A 14076-nucleotide genomic window follows, 5' to 3' on the forward strand; every position below is an offset into this window, starting at 1 on the left:
TGCCAATCTGGGGTACAACTATATCAACACAAGTGTGGCAGGACAGTGTGGTCAGGCAGCAAGAGACTCTGAGATTTCACTTCTCAGCCACTCTGTTCCTGGTAGCAGGGATGCTGGGCTGATGGGATGGTCATGGCAGGATGAGAAGACCCTCCTTAAAGTCTAGGAGAGCACCCACGTGAACTGGCCTGATGTAGAGAGACTCACTTATTTGTTACTTAGCAGTAGCTGCTGTGAGAGGCTGTAGGTAGAGATGTCCCTCAGCTCTAACAAAGCCAAGGGAAAGACAGAACACATCTTCACAGCTGCAGATTTCAACCAAGAAGGTGCACGGGGTAAGTTCCAGCACAGGGGACAGTGCTCTGGAAACCAGTGTCTGAATGAGTCCACACATTACCCTGGGTTGTTAACTTTGCAAAGTCTCTTTTATTCTACAATTGCCCCTTATCTCATTTGCTGAACAGTCATTTGTCCTACAAAATTCTTTGTATTCTGGATTTGGCTTGCATGAATTTGTGTGTCATCCTTGCACAGGGGCCATGCTAATGTTCTCTGTATTGTTCCAATTTTAGTATATGTGTTTATTCATGGTGGCAATTATTTCATTTCTCTACCCCTACTGTTTCCTTTAAGCTGGTAGTTAGATCTGGAGATTTGATATTTAGCAATGCTAACGTTGAAAAGTGGATTCTGATATTGCCAGCCTGATTCATAAATTCACCAACAACCTTTCGAATATGATTTTGCATCTGCTGTTAATTCATTCTGTCATTCCTTCTGAACACATTTGCTGATATTCTTCCATAGAAAGGATTTCTACCTCATCAACTGTTTGGTTACCCTGAAATAGCTTATATGGAAAAGGCAGGATTCATGCTTTATTTCCTCTTTATTGGTTTTCTAGGTAATAAATTGGTATACTAGCAACATCCAGTGGTGATTGATGAGGTTCTGTTTTCTTATTCTTTGTCAGTATTATTATAAACACATGGATTTACATGTTGTGGATGGTTTTATGTGTTTCAGTCAGTTACAGTCATGATTCTTTCCCTTGTTCAAATTTTCCCATCTTTGGTCAGTGAGAGCCCCTTCATTTTGAATCCTGTGTCCTTTTGACAGAACTATTTATCTTCAAAAGTGTCCTAATTTTCTGGCTTAGCAAAATGTCTCAAGACCATCATCCCATACATTTCTTGCCCTGGAACTCTCTCTAAGTCGCTCAGTCGTGTCCAGCTCTTTGCAATTCCATGCACTGTAGCTAGGCTCCTTGGTCCATGGAATTTTCCAGGCAAGATTGTTGGAGTGGGTTGCCATTTCCTTCTCCAGGGGATCTTCCTGACCCAGGGATTGAACACAGGTCTCCTGAATTGCAGGCAGATTCTTTACCATCTGAGCCACCAGGAAAGCCCGGGAACTAGACACAGCCATTTCTCCAGACAGTCTGGGGTCCTCTTAGTGGAGAATAGTACTTAGAAACAATGATCTTGATGATGGGAGGTCTTGTTGCTACTAGGTTGTCGATGTTTCTAGCCCTTTTTAGTGGACAGCACTCAGAAATACATATTTCATGCTGCTACTGCTAAGTCGCTTCAGTCGTGTCTGACTCTGTGCGACCCCATAGACGGCAGCCCACCAGCCTCCGCCATCCTTGGGACTCTCCAGGCAAGAACCCTGGAGTGGGTTGCCATTTCCTTCTCCAATGCATGAAAGTGAAAAGTGAAAGTAAAGTCGCTCAGTCGTGTCCGACTCTTAGCGACACCATGGACTGCAGCCCACCAGGCTCCTCCGTCCATGGGATTTTCCAGGCAAGAGTACTGGAGTGGGGTGCCATTGCCTTCTCTGACATATTTCATAGTAAGAGACAAATAGATAATGAGTTCATACTGATGTTTCCTGTATAATTTATTATTGCAAAATACCATAATAAATTTTACCATATAAACCATTTTAAAATGTATAGCTTTGTGACATTAAGTACATCCCGGTTGTTCTGCAAACATCACCACCATCCTTCTCCAGGGCTTTCTCATCCTCCTAAACTGAAACCCTGTACCCATTAAGCACTGACTCCCCAACTCCTTTTTCCTCCCACTTCTGGAAACCACCATTCTGCTTCTATATCTATGAAATTCTTTCCCTTTTGTAACTGGTTTATTTCACTTATCATAATGTCCTCAAGGGTCATCCATGTTGTGGTATGTAATTCCTTACTTTTTAAGGGAGAATTATATACACCCTGTATGTATATACCACATATTATTTATCCATTCATTCACTCATTGATGAACACTTGGGTTGTTTCCACCTTCTGACAATTGTGAATAATACTACTATGAAAATGGGTGTATAAATACCTGTTCGAGTCCCTGTTTTCAACTCTTCTGTGTTATGTACCCAGAAGTAGAATTGCTGGATCCTATGGTAATTCTATATGTAATATTTTAAGAAACTGGCATACTATTTTTACACTGACTGCACCATTTTACATTCCAACAAGCAAAGCACAAGGGTTCCAGTTTCTCCACATTCTCATCAATAATTGTTGTCTTAATAGTAGGTATCCTAATGGATGTGAATCAATTTAAATTTAAGATTACATAGCTTGGATTAAACTTCCTTGATTTTACTTTGAAACGCATAGTTCCTAAAGACGTGAAGTGAAGTGTTTATTTCCTAATCATACTATATATAAAATAGTATTTTTTTAAGTGTCAGTATTACTTCTAATAATAAGACCACTAAATGCAGCTTAAGATTCCTTTGTGGTTCTTTTGTCACCAAAATCTTCCCTGGTGGCTCAGATAGTAAAGAATCTGCCTGCAGTGCAGGAGACCCAGGTTTGATCCCTGGGTTGGGAAGATCCCTGGATTGGGATTCATTGGAGAAGGGAATGGTTACCCACTCCAGTATTGTTGCCTGGAGAATTCCATGGACAGAGGACCCTGGTGGGTTATAGTTCATGGTGTTGCAGAGTCAGACATGACTGAGTGACTAACACTTTCACTTTCACATTTTTATATATACCTCAAGGGATGTATGGTCAAATTTCCATGTTTGAAAGTCACTCAACAAGCATAACTAAACAGAAAACAGAGTCATAGACACAGAGAATAAACAGGTGGTTCTTTAGGGGTGGAGGGTTGAGAGAAATAGATGAGAGGGATTAAGAGGTACAAACTTTAAGTTACAAAATAAATGAGTCACAGGTATGAAATGTACAGTATGTGGAATATAGTTAATAATTATGTAATATCTTTGGTGACTGATGACAGCTATTCTTATCATGGGGATCATTTTGAAATGTATAGAAGAATCAAATTACTATGTTGGGTACTAAGAATTAACATAGTGTTATGGGTCAGTCATATGACAAAAACAAACAAACTCATGCAAAAAGAGATCAGATTTGTGATTACTGGGGGTAGAGGAAAAGGGATTGGTTGAAGGTAGTCAAAAGGTACAAACTTCCAGTTATAAAGTAAGTAAGTACAACATGATCAGTATAATTAACACTGTTGTATGTTATATATGAAAGTAGTTAAGAGAGTAAATCCTAAGAGTTCTCATCATAGGGAAAATTTTTTTCCTATTTCTTTAATGTTGTATCTGTATGGATGTTCACTGAATGGATGATGGATGTTCACTGAAGGTATTATGGACATCATTTCATGATGTGTATAAGTCAAATCAGGATGCTATACATCTGAAACTTACACTTTGTACAAATTATACCTCAATAAAGCTAGAATGAAAAAAAGAATCTCTGGGTAGAATTCCAGAGAAAATGGCCTCAGAGTCAAAAATAATAAAACAGCACAACATTGTGAACACACTAAATGCCACTGAACTATATACTTTTAAATGGTTAATTGTATATTGTATGAATTTTACCTGAATAAAAAAAATTGAATTAAAAAAGTCACTTGAAATAATTATGCCATCAATTTGATATACAGTTAGAACCATAGGTGTCCATTTGTTTTCAATTAAAAGATTTTTTTGGCTGCAGTGCATAGCATGCAGGATCTTAGCTCGCCAACCAGGGATGAAACCTGCAATCCCAACCACTAGACCACTAGGAACGTCCATTTTCAAATGTTAGAAACTGGATTTTAAAAATTCAGTAATTTTTTAAAGTATGTAAAACTTTTACACAGTTCAGTCAAACTGTAAAACAGCGCAGTCAGAGAATTCTCATGTTCATCTCCCCCCTCCTTTACTCCGCTGCCTCCCAACATATGTAACAGTTAGCAGATAGCTCCTACAGTTTAGTTTATGCTTTAGTTGCTTCTTTGTAGGAAATAGGAAGAAATGTTTATAGTCACATTCTCCTTCTCTTTATTACACAAAGGTGACATTTTACAAGCCCTGTTCTGGGCTTCTCTTGTTTTTCATTTATCCTGGTGCTCACCCAGTGTTACATACAGAGATTTTCCTTGTTCCTTTTTCTGTTCAATACTCCTTTGTGTAGTTCTTATTATAAAGAAATCTTCCTCATTCCTTTGAACTGCTATGCTACTATATGAATAAACCTATAGTTTATTTAACAAACTTCCTACAACTTCTATGGTGAACCATATGAAGGTTACTCAAAAAACTAGAAACAGAGCTACCATATGATCCTGCAGTCCCACTCCTGGGCATATATCTGGAGAAAACCATAATTCAAAAAGATACATGCACCCCAGTGTTCATTGCAGCACTGTGTACAATAACCAAGACATGGAAGCAAGCTAAATGTCCATTGACAGGTGACTGGACAAAGGTGTGATAATATATGTGGATTAAAGTGAAGTCGCTCAGTTGTGTCTGACTTTTTGTGACCCCATGGACTGTAGCCTGCCAGGCTTCTTCGTCCATGGAATTTTCCAGGCAAGGATACTGGAGTGGGTTGCCATTTCCTTCTCCAGGGGATCTTCCCAACCCAGGGACAGAACCTGGGTCTCCCAATATATGTGGATATATATTATCTAATTTAATAGATACATATTGTTAGATTAAACTTGCTAATAATTTGTTAAGAAGTTTTACATCTGTGTTATGAGGGATAATGTTTTGTAATTCCATTATGTCTTTGTTTTTAAAATCAGGGTAATACTGACCTTATATTATAAAATGATTGAGTGTTTCCTCCTTTTCTATGTTCTCAAAAAATATGTTTCTACTGATGTTACTATTTTCCCTTAAAAGCTGGAATTCACCTGTAACGTCATCTGGACCTAGAATTTCTTTGTATAAATTGTTAACTACAGTTCAGTTTCTTTAGTGGATGTTGGGCTGCTGACGTTTTCTATTTCTTTTCAGGTCAGTTTTTGATATGTGTCTTGTAATGAATGTGTCCATTTTGTCTGTGTTGTCACATTAATAGTTGTCTGTACCATATCCTTAATGTCTTTTAGGTCTTTTTGATGTCCTCTGTTGTACTCCTCACATTGGTAATTGGTGTTTTCATATTTTTCTTGATTAGTCTGGGTAGGAACTTACAAATTTTATCAGTACCACCCTGATAGAACTAGCTTTTGGGTTCCCTGATTTTCTACACTCTTTTTCTGGTTGGTAGGCCACATTTTGGAGAAGGCAATGGCAACCCACTCCAGTACTCTTGCCTGGAAAATCCCATGGATGGAGGAGCCTGGAAGGCTGCAGTCCATGGGGTCGCTGAGGGTCAGACACGACTAAGTGACTTCACTTTCACTTTTCACTTTCGTGCACTGGAGAAGGGAATGGCAACCCACTCCAGTGTTCTTGCCTGGAGAATCCCAGGGATGGGGTAGCCTGGTGGGCTGCCGTCTATGGGGTTGCACAGAGTTGGACACGACTGAAGCAACTTAGTAGTAGCAGCAGCAGCAGCAGGCCACATTTTTGGGGTTCCCTCATCTCTGATCTTGGACTCTAAAGTTTTGGCTGCTAAGGCAATTTTCTAATGATGTCAGTAGACTTACTGCCTTTAAATAGATTTTATTTTGTATTTTTTCTGGCTTTTCAAGTTCTTCTTACCAGGAGTACATATTAATACTTCATTATAGCCAGAAGCAGAATTGTGAGAGAAATAATTTCAGGTGGCTGGTATTATAGGAAAACTGCTTATTTGGAAGCAGGATTCTTGGGTTCAAGATTTCTCTATTGCTTACTGATACTGCTATTAATAACCTTGGGCAAATCAAATTGACAGTTTTAGTTTCCTTGTCTGTAATGTGGGGATAACAATAATATCTGACATCACAGTGCTTCTGTAAGTATTAAGTAAAGTAATATGAAGTGAAACTGTTTTATGAACTATGAAAAATTTCATGAATATAGCATGGCTCATATTTAATTTGTACAACTATGGATGCCTTGGAGGTGGAGACTGAGTCTTTTTGATCATGATTCTTCAACACCTGGCACAGTTTCTGGAACATACTTTGGCTTTTAATGAATGTTTGTTGAGCTCAGCCAAAGGTATTTACATGAACAGTTAAAATTCTCACATGACTCAGTAAATTCATACTGTATACCCATAGTTATTGGCAACACCTGAATTAATCTGGATCTGGCTGAATTATTGTTTAATATTGTTATTTAGACAAAATGTGTATAGTATCATGTATAAATTTCTTGTATTATTCTTACAGGATTATCCTTTTTCTGGCCACAAACGGAAATATGTGCTGAAAGATCAATAAGTAGTGGGAAATCCCTGCTGCTAAGTCGCTTCAGTCGTGTCTGACTCTGTGTGACCCCACAGAGGGCAGCCCACCAGGCTCCCCTGTCCCTGGGATTCTCCAGGCAAGAACACTGGAGTGGGTTGCCATTTCCTTCTCCAGTGCAGGAAAGTGAAAAGTGAAAGTGAAGTTGCTCAGTCGTGCCCGACCCTCAGTGACCCCATGGACTGCAGCCTTCCAGGCTCCTCGGTCCATGGGAATTTCCAGGCTAGAGTACTGGAGTGGGGTGTCATTGCCTTCTCCGGGGAAATTCCTAAGGGTTGTCTAATAGGAGGAAGAGGTAAAAAGATGCCCAATTTCTAGTAATGCTGTAGGTTGAGTGTGCAAATATAAAGGAGGTTCCTAAGTGATGTGTCACTAAAGCTTATAAGCTCTTACCTTGCCACCGCATTCCTTTACAGTTTCTGCCTGTGGGGCTGTTGTTTGGAGGAATTTAACTATACCACCTACAGAAGACAGGTTTGTGTGTTATCTTAATACAATTTCTAGATCCCCCATGCCCCTCTTCCCTCAAACATGGATTCATATCTCACCAGTTTTAAATTCAAATGTGAAGTTCATTCAGGCTAGATCACCGTTTCCCCAGCTCCAAGATTCTGCGTGTGTGTGTGTGTGTGTGTTAGTTGCTTAGTTCACTCAAACTCATGTCCATCAAGTCCATGATGCCATCCAGCCATCTCATCCTCCGTTGTCCCCTTCTCCTCCTGCCCCCAATCCCTCCCAGCATCAGAGTTTTTTCCAATGAGTCAACTCTTCTCATGAGGTGGCCAAAGTACTGGAGTTTCAGCTTTAGCATCATTCCTTCCAAAGAAATCCCAGGGCTGATCTCCTTCAGAATGGACTGGTTGGATCTCCTTGCAGTCCAAGGGACTCTCAAGAGTCTTCTCCAACACCACAGTTCAAAAGCATCAATTCTTCGGTGCTCAGCCGTCTTCACAGTCCAACTGTCACATCCATACATGACTACTGGGAAAACCATAGCCTTGACTAGATGGACCTTAGTCGGCAAAGTAATGTCTCTGCTTTTGAATATGCTATCTAGGTTGATCATAGCTTTCCTTCCAAGGAGTAAGTGTCTTTTAATCTAAACACACTCTTAATTTCTGGGCTTATCTCATTGAAGACTGATGAAAGAAAGTTCACAGATCACACTTTGAGTGGTCTGGTCTAGTATATATTTTTGAGCGTTCCTCTTATAAAATGACAAGAGACCTCTGCAGCTGTGGGGGCTTCCCATATAGCTCAGTGGTAAAGAATGTTCCTGGTAATGCAGGAGACATGGGAGACTCAGGTTTGATCCCAGGTCAGGAAGATCCCCTGGAGTAGAAAATGGCAACCCAGTCCAGTATTCTTGCCTGGAAAATTCCATGGACAGAGGAGCCTGGCAGGCTAGAAGTCCATGGTGTCTCAGTGAGTCAGACATGACTGAGCACAGATCACCGCCACCACTTCCGCCCTGGGGAGTCCTTCTATTGACCTAAAATATATGTAGTATTAACAGTGTGGTCCATGGACAAAAGTAAGAATTACTGCTTTGTAACATGAATTTTCCAACTCACATGGAATGTTCTTGTTGCTATTCTCATTTTTTAAAACCTTTTCCAGAAAATTAGAAGCCTAGAGAGTTTGGAGATCTTATTATAATTTTTTTGCCAATTATTGTAATATTTATATTTTATAACCATAATACATAAAATAATTTATAAATCATTTCTGTTAGGTTAAGTTAATGCTGCAGTAACAAATGATCCCTGAAATCTCAGACCTTTATAACAACAAGCATTTATTTCTTGTTCATGCTGTGTATCCATCAGGGGTCCTTTTCAACTCAGCTCCAATTTGTCTTCATTCTAGGACTCACAGTAAGAGAGCAGTCTAGTGCTGGTCTTGTGGTCAGGGAGAAGAGAAAATGGCATCTATGTGATGGCTCTTAAAGCTTAACCCAAATGGTACACATTACTGTCTTTCATATTTCAGTGGCCAAAGCAAGTCACACAACCAGGCCTGAAGCCAATGGGTCAGGCATGTACAGCCTTCCAGAGGGAAGGGCCTGGAAGGAGGGGCAGCAAAGAATTCAAACTGGTAACACTTATGATCCACACTGTAAAAATCTGAATGAGAGTTGGGGAAAGAACAGAGAGGCATTTCAAAGTATGGGGAATCTACTCTATAACTAAAGGAGATAAAATTACTTTTACTAATTTTACTAACAGTTTGAGAACAATTTGCTCTTTTTTTCGAGCTTTATTGAGATATAACTGACACATAATATGTGTTAAGTTACACAATGTAATGATTTAATATATGTATATATTGTGAAATGATTACCACTAGTTTGGTTTAGATATCTGTTACAATATATAGTTTAATATTTTCTGTATGTGGTGGTAACTTTTAAGACTTACTCTCTGAGCAGCTTTCAAATATACAATAAAGTTTTGTTAGCTCTAGTTAACCATACTGTACATTACATCCCCTGAACTTACTCATCTTAAAACTGAAAGTTTGGGGAGTTCCATGGTGGTCCAGTGGCTAAGACTGCACTCCCAATGTAGGGAGCCTGGGTTCGATCCCTCATCAGGGAACTAGATCCCACATGCCACAATTGTTTATATGAGTTCAGTTTTTTTAAGATTCCATATATAAATGAGATCACACATTTTTTGTACTTCTCTGTCTGACTTATTTCGCTTAGCGTAATGCCCTCAAGATTCATCCATGTTTTCACAAGTGGCAGGATTTTCTTCCTTGTGGCTGAATAATATTCCATTGTATACAGACATATATACACCACATTTTCTTTATTCATCCATTGGTGGACATTTAAGCCATTTTCATGCTTTGGCTGTGGTCAATAATGCTGCAGTGAATCCGGGGTACACATATCCTTTCTAGGGAGTGATTTCATTTCTGTTGGATACATCCCAAAAGTGGGGTTGCTGGGTCATATGGTAGTTATATTTTTAATTTCTTGGGAACCTCTAGACTGTTTTCCACAGTGGCTGCATCAGTTTGCATTCCTACCGACTGTGTCTGAGGGTGCCTTTTTCTCTATATCCTCCTCAGCATTTGTTATCTCTTGTCTTTTTCATAATAGCTATCCTAACAGGTCTGTGGTGATATCTCCTTGTGGTTTTGACTTATATTTCCCTGATGACTAGTGATGTCGAGCACCTTTTCATGTAGGTGCTGAATGGTCATCTGAATATCTTCTTTGGAAAAATGTTTATTCAGAGTATTTGCCCATTTAAAATTGGATTATTTGTTCTTTTTGTTATTGAATTCTATGAGTTCCTTATATATTTGGATATTAACCCCTTATCAGATATGTGGTTTGTGAATATTTTCTCCCATTCTATAGGTTGCTTTTTCATTAAATTTTTTAAAAAATTGTTTTATTTATCTATTTTTGGCTGCACTGGGTCTTCTTTGCTGCATGGGTTTTTCTCTAGTTGGACCAAAGGGGGCTACTCTTCAGTTGTGGTGGCCTCTCTTGTTGTGGAGCATGGGCTCTAGGGCAGGTGGGGTTCAGTAGTGGCAGCTCCCATGCTCCAAAGCACGGGCTCAGTAGTTGTGCACGGGCTTAGTTGCCTCACAGCATTGGGGGAATCTTCCTAGATCAGGGATTGAACCCTTGTTTCCTGAATTGACTGGTGGACTCTTTACCACTGAGCCACTAGAGGAGCCCTGCTTTTTCATTTCGTTGATTGTTTCTTTTTTTCTGTGCAGGAGCTTTTTAGTTTGATGTGTGAAAGTGAAAGTGTTAATCACTCAGCTGTATCCAACTATTTGTGACCCCATGGACTTATAGCCTGCCAGGGTTCTCTGTCCAGGGGATTCTCCAGGCAAGAATACTGGAGTGGGTAGCCATTTCCATCTCTAGAGGATCGTCCTGATCCAAGAATCAAACCTGAGTCTCCTGGATTATGAGCAGATTCTTTACCATCTGAGCCAAACTAAGGAATCCCGTAGTTTGATGTAGTTCCACTGGTTTCATTTTGTTTTCATGACTTGTGCTTTGGTGTCATATCCATAAAAACACCATAAAATCATTGCCAAGACCAATATCAAGGAGCTTTTTGTGTTTTCTTCTAGGAGTTTTATGGTTTCAGGTCTTACAAGTCTTTTATTGATTTAAAATTAATTTTTGTGAATGGCATGAGATAGGAGTTCACTTTCATTCTTCACATGTGACTGTTCAGTTTATCCAACACTGTCTATTGAAGACTGTCTTTTCCTCATTGTGTATTCTTGGTCCTCTGTCAGATATTAGATGGTTGTACATGTGTGGGTTCAGTTTTGGGCTCTCAGTTCTATTTTATGTGTCTGTTTTATGCCAATACTATAATGTTTTGAGTACTATATTTTTATAATATAGTTTGAAATCAGGATGTGTGATGCCTCTAGCTTTGTTCTTTTTTCTTAGAATTGTTTTGACTATTCAGAGTCTTTTGTGGTTTCATATAAATTTTAAGATTTTTTTTCTATTTCTGTAAAAATTGCCATTGAAATCTGGACAGGCCCTGATTGACTCTATGGAAAGCTGTGGGTAGTATGGACATTTTAACAATTTAATTATTTATTTTACTCTGTCTTAAAGGCTCTTGTGTAATTATTTCTTTAAGTGTCATAAGTAGAAAATACATCCCCTATGGAAGAAATATAGATGACTTATTTTAAAAAGAAAAACATCATGGGAACTTATCTCTCTGGGATGTGAGATGGATAGCATACTAATAAGCATGATTATAAAGGAAACACAAAATAGAATAAAGTCTAACTGGATACTAACTCAATTTATTTCTGAGGTTTCAAAATGTCAATGTCTTTTATCTTGATTTGTATGGTTCATTTTAGAAGACGGGAATATCACAGAAAAAGAGTAACATATTCATGTTTTGAAACTTGTCAGAGAATTCCTGATTTGGTAAAATAAGAGGATATCTGCAATTCCCGAGAAGAAGTCAGACAGGTCTTAGGAGTTCTTAAAAATTATTAATTCTCTGAGGACAGGAACAAAATTCCCTTAAACCTTTCTTAAAACAGGGCTCATTTCATATCAAAGAATGCATATGTCCCCTTAAGTACTTAACAAACAGCCAGAGAGTAATTGGGCTCACATGGGGCTAGTGCTCTTCAAGATCCTTTTTTTATTTTTGAAAGACTTCATTTTGGAAATGCCTTGTCAGAAGTAGAAAGAAAGAACAAGGACAAATCCCCAGTGCATGTAGAGGATTCTTCTTTTTTTTTTTTTTTTAGCTTTCATTGTCTTTCACTTTTATTGATTTATATTACTAGTAAATGCAGTATTTTGCAGTTTAACAAGCAGTTTACTATTCAGTTGTATGATCTGGGGCGTAAAATTTAACCTTTTTCCTTATAGTCCAAAGTAGAACATATTACATACCTCTCTATCTGCCTCCCTATCTAGGCATACATTTATGAATATATATAGTACATATATCTGTTCATATATGCATGTACATGTACATATACACATGTATATGTAAGAATAACATATACATAAATAATATATTGTACATAAATGAAATAAACTCATCTATTTGCCTCTTTCCTTTCCCTCCTTCCCAATAATGTCTCTTTCTTCTTTTCCTTTTCTTTAGCCTTTTCCTTTTTTACTGTCTTCCTTCCTTCTTCTTTCTTTCTTTCTTTATGCTACCCTTGGGATGGCTTTTAAACTTTTTGTTTTCACAGCTATTAGGAGTACCTTTTTCTAAAAGCTCCCAATGTTTAAACTTGGGAAAAAGAGTTGTGTGTCTAGCCAGAACATCCAGCTATATTAGTCTGCAAGATATATGCCTAGCTTCTTCACGGGGCACAGTGTGGCCAGGGATTGTTGCCTGAAGATGTGCCACTGGGGTGTGCCCTTCTGTTTTGGCATCATGATGGTGACCCATTATGCTTGTTGTGGTAAATTATCATGTCTGTATAGAAGTTACAGGGTGTGCAGAGTTCATTCATCACAGTCCGTTTTTTTGATCTGATTTTGACACCAGTTCTATAAGGTGGGAATGTCAATGCCATTTTATAATTAAAGGTTAAGTTTCAAACCCAACATTGGGGAGATCCTTAGTGACCTCTTCTTCTTCCTTCTTGATTCCTTTCTCAATCTACACATAAATCTTAGGTGTCCATGTTCCTACATGACAGTCTGAGAACCCCCAACATTGATCAACCTACCACTAACCTATGATGTTATCCTTTCCCTTGGTCATAGTTTATTGGTCTAAAGGTGAATGCTGGATCTGAACCATATTAATAGGGGTTCATCTTTAGGATTTTATAAATTAGAACTGAAAATTCAGCACCTCTTCAGTGGCACAAGTTTTCAGAGGATTTGTCTCCATCATTTCACTGAAAATAGCTCTTATCAAAGTCACCTATGAGCCCCTGTGGTCCTGTTGCTGCTGCAGCTGCTAAGTCGCTTCAGTCGTGTCCGACTCTGTGTGACCCCATAGATGGCAGCCCACCAGGCTCCTCTGTCCCTGGGATTCTCCAGGCAAGAACACTGGAGTGGGTTGCCATTTCCTTCTCCAATGCATGAAAGTGAAAAGTGAAAGGGAAGTCGCTCAGTCGTGTCCGACTCTTCGTGACTCCACGGACTGCAGCCTTCCAGGCTCCTCCGTCCATGGGATTTTCCAGGCAAGAGTACTGGAGTGGGGTGCCATTGCTTTCTCCGTGTGGTCCTGCTAGGTGGTCAGTTCTCAAGCCTCATTTCTCTCCACCATACAGCAGCTTTTAGTGTCGTCAATCACTTCTTCCTCCTCTATTTTCTCCAGATGGCTTATGGGATACCATTCTCTCTTGCGTCTCCTCTTATCTTGCTAGCTATTCCTTCTGAGCCTTCTTTGCAGGCTTGTTCCAAGCTCTCAGTCTCTAACAGTTGAGGAGGTCTGGGGCTTAGTATTCAGGCTTCTTCTACTCTCTGTCTTAGGCTACCTTTGGTTCTCTCCACCTTTACCACCACATCCAATACTTTAGCATATAGTATTGACTAACTGCCTTCAAAATATATTCAGCATATGACCATTTCTCACCAACTCTACTACATTATTTCTTATCTAGATTATTGAAATAGCCTCCTAAATAGGCTCCCTGCCTTTGCTTTCCTCCCCTCCAATTTAATCTCCATGCAGCAGCCAGAGTGGTTCTACTCAAACATAAATCAGATCCTTTCACTTCTCACCTCAATATTTTCCAGTGACTTTCCATCTCATAGTAAACACCCAGAGTAAACACAGTGATCTTGGATCTATTAATATATGATCTGGCTATTGTTACCTTTCTGATCTTGTCTCTTGGCACTCTTCTTTCTTCCAGATCTACTCCAGTACACTGGCCCCTTGTTTGT

General features: G+C 39.1%; 1 pseudogene; it reads right to left on the bottom strand.

The window, feature by feature from the left end:
• Positions 1-489: 489 nt before the first annotated feature.
• On the bottom strand, positions 490-589 carry LOC120860271 (annotated as a pseudogene).
• Between the last annotated feature and the right edge of the window lie 13487 nt (positions 590-14076).

This window comes from Oryx dammah, unplaced genomic scaffold (assembly GCF_014754425.2).
Source record: "Oryx dammah isolate SB20612 unplaced genomic scaffold, SCBI_Odam_1.1 HiC_scaffold_11050, whole genome shotgun sequence".
Lineage (NCBI taxonomy): Eukaryota > Metazoa > Chordata > Mammalia > Artiodactyla > Bovidae > Oryx > Oryx dammah.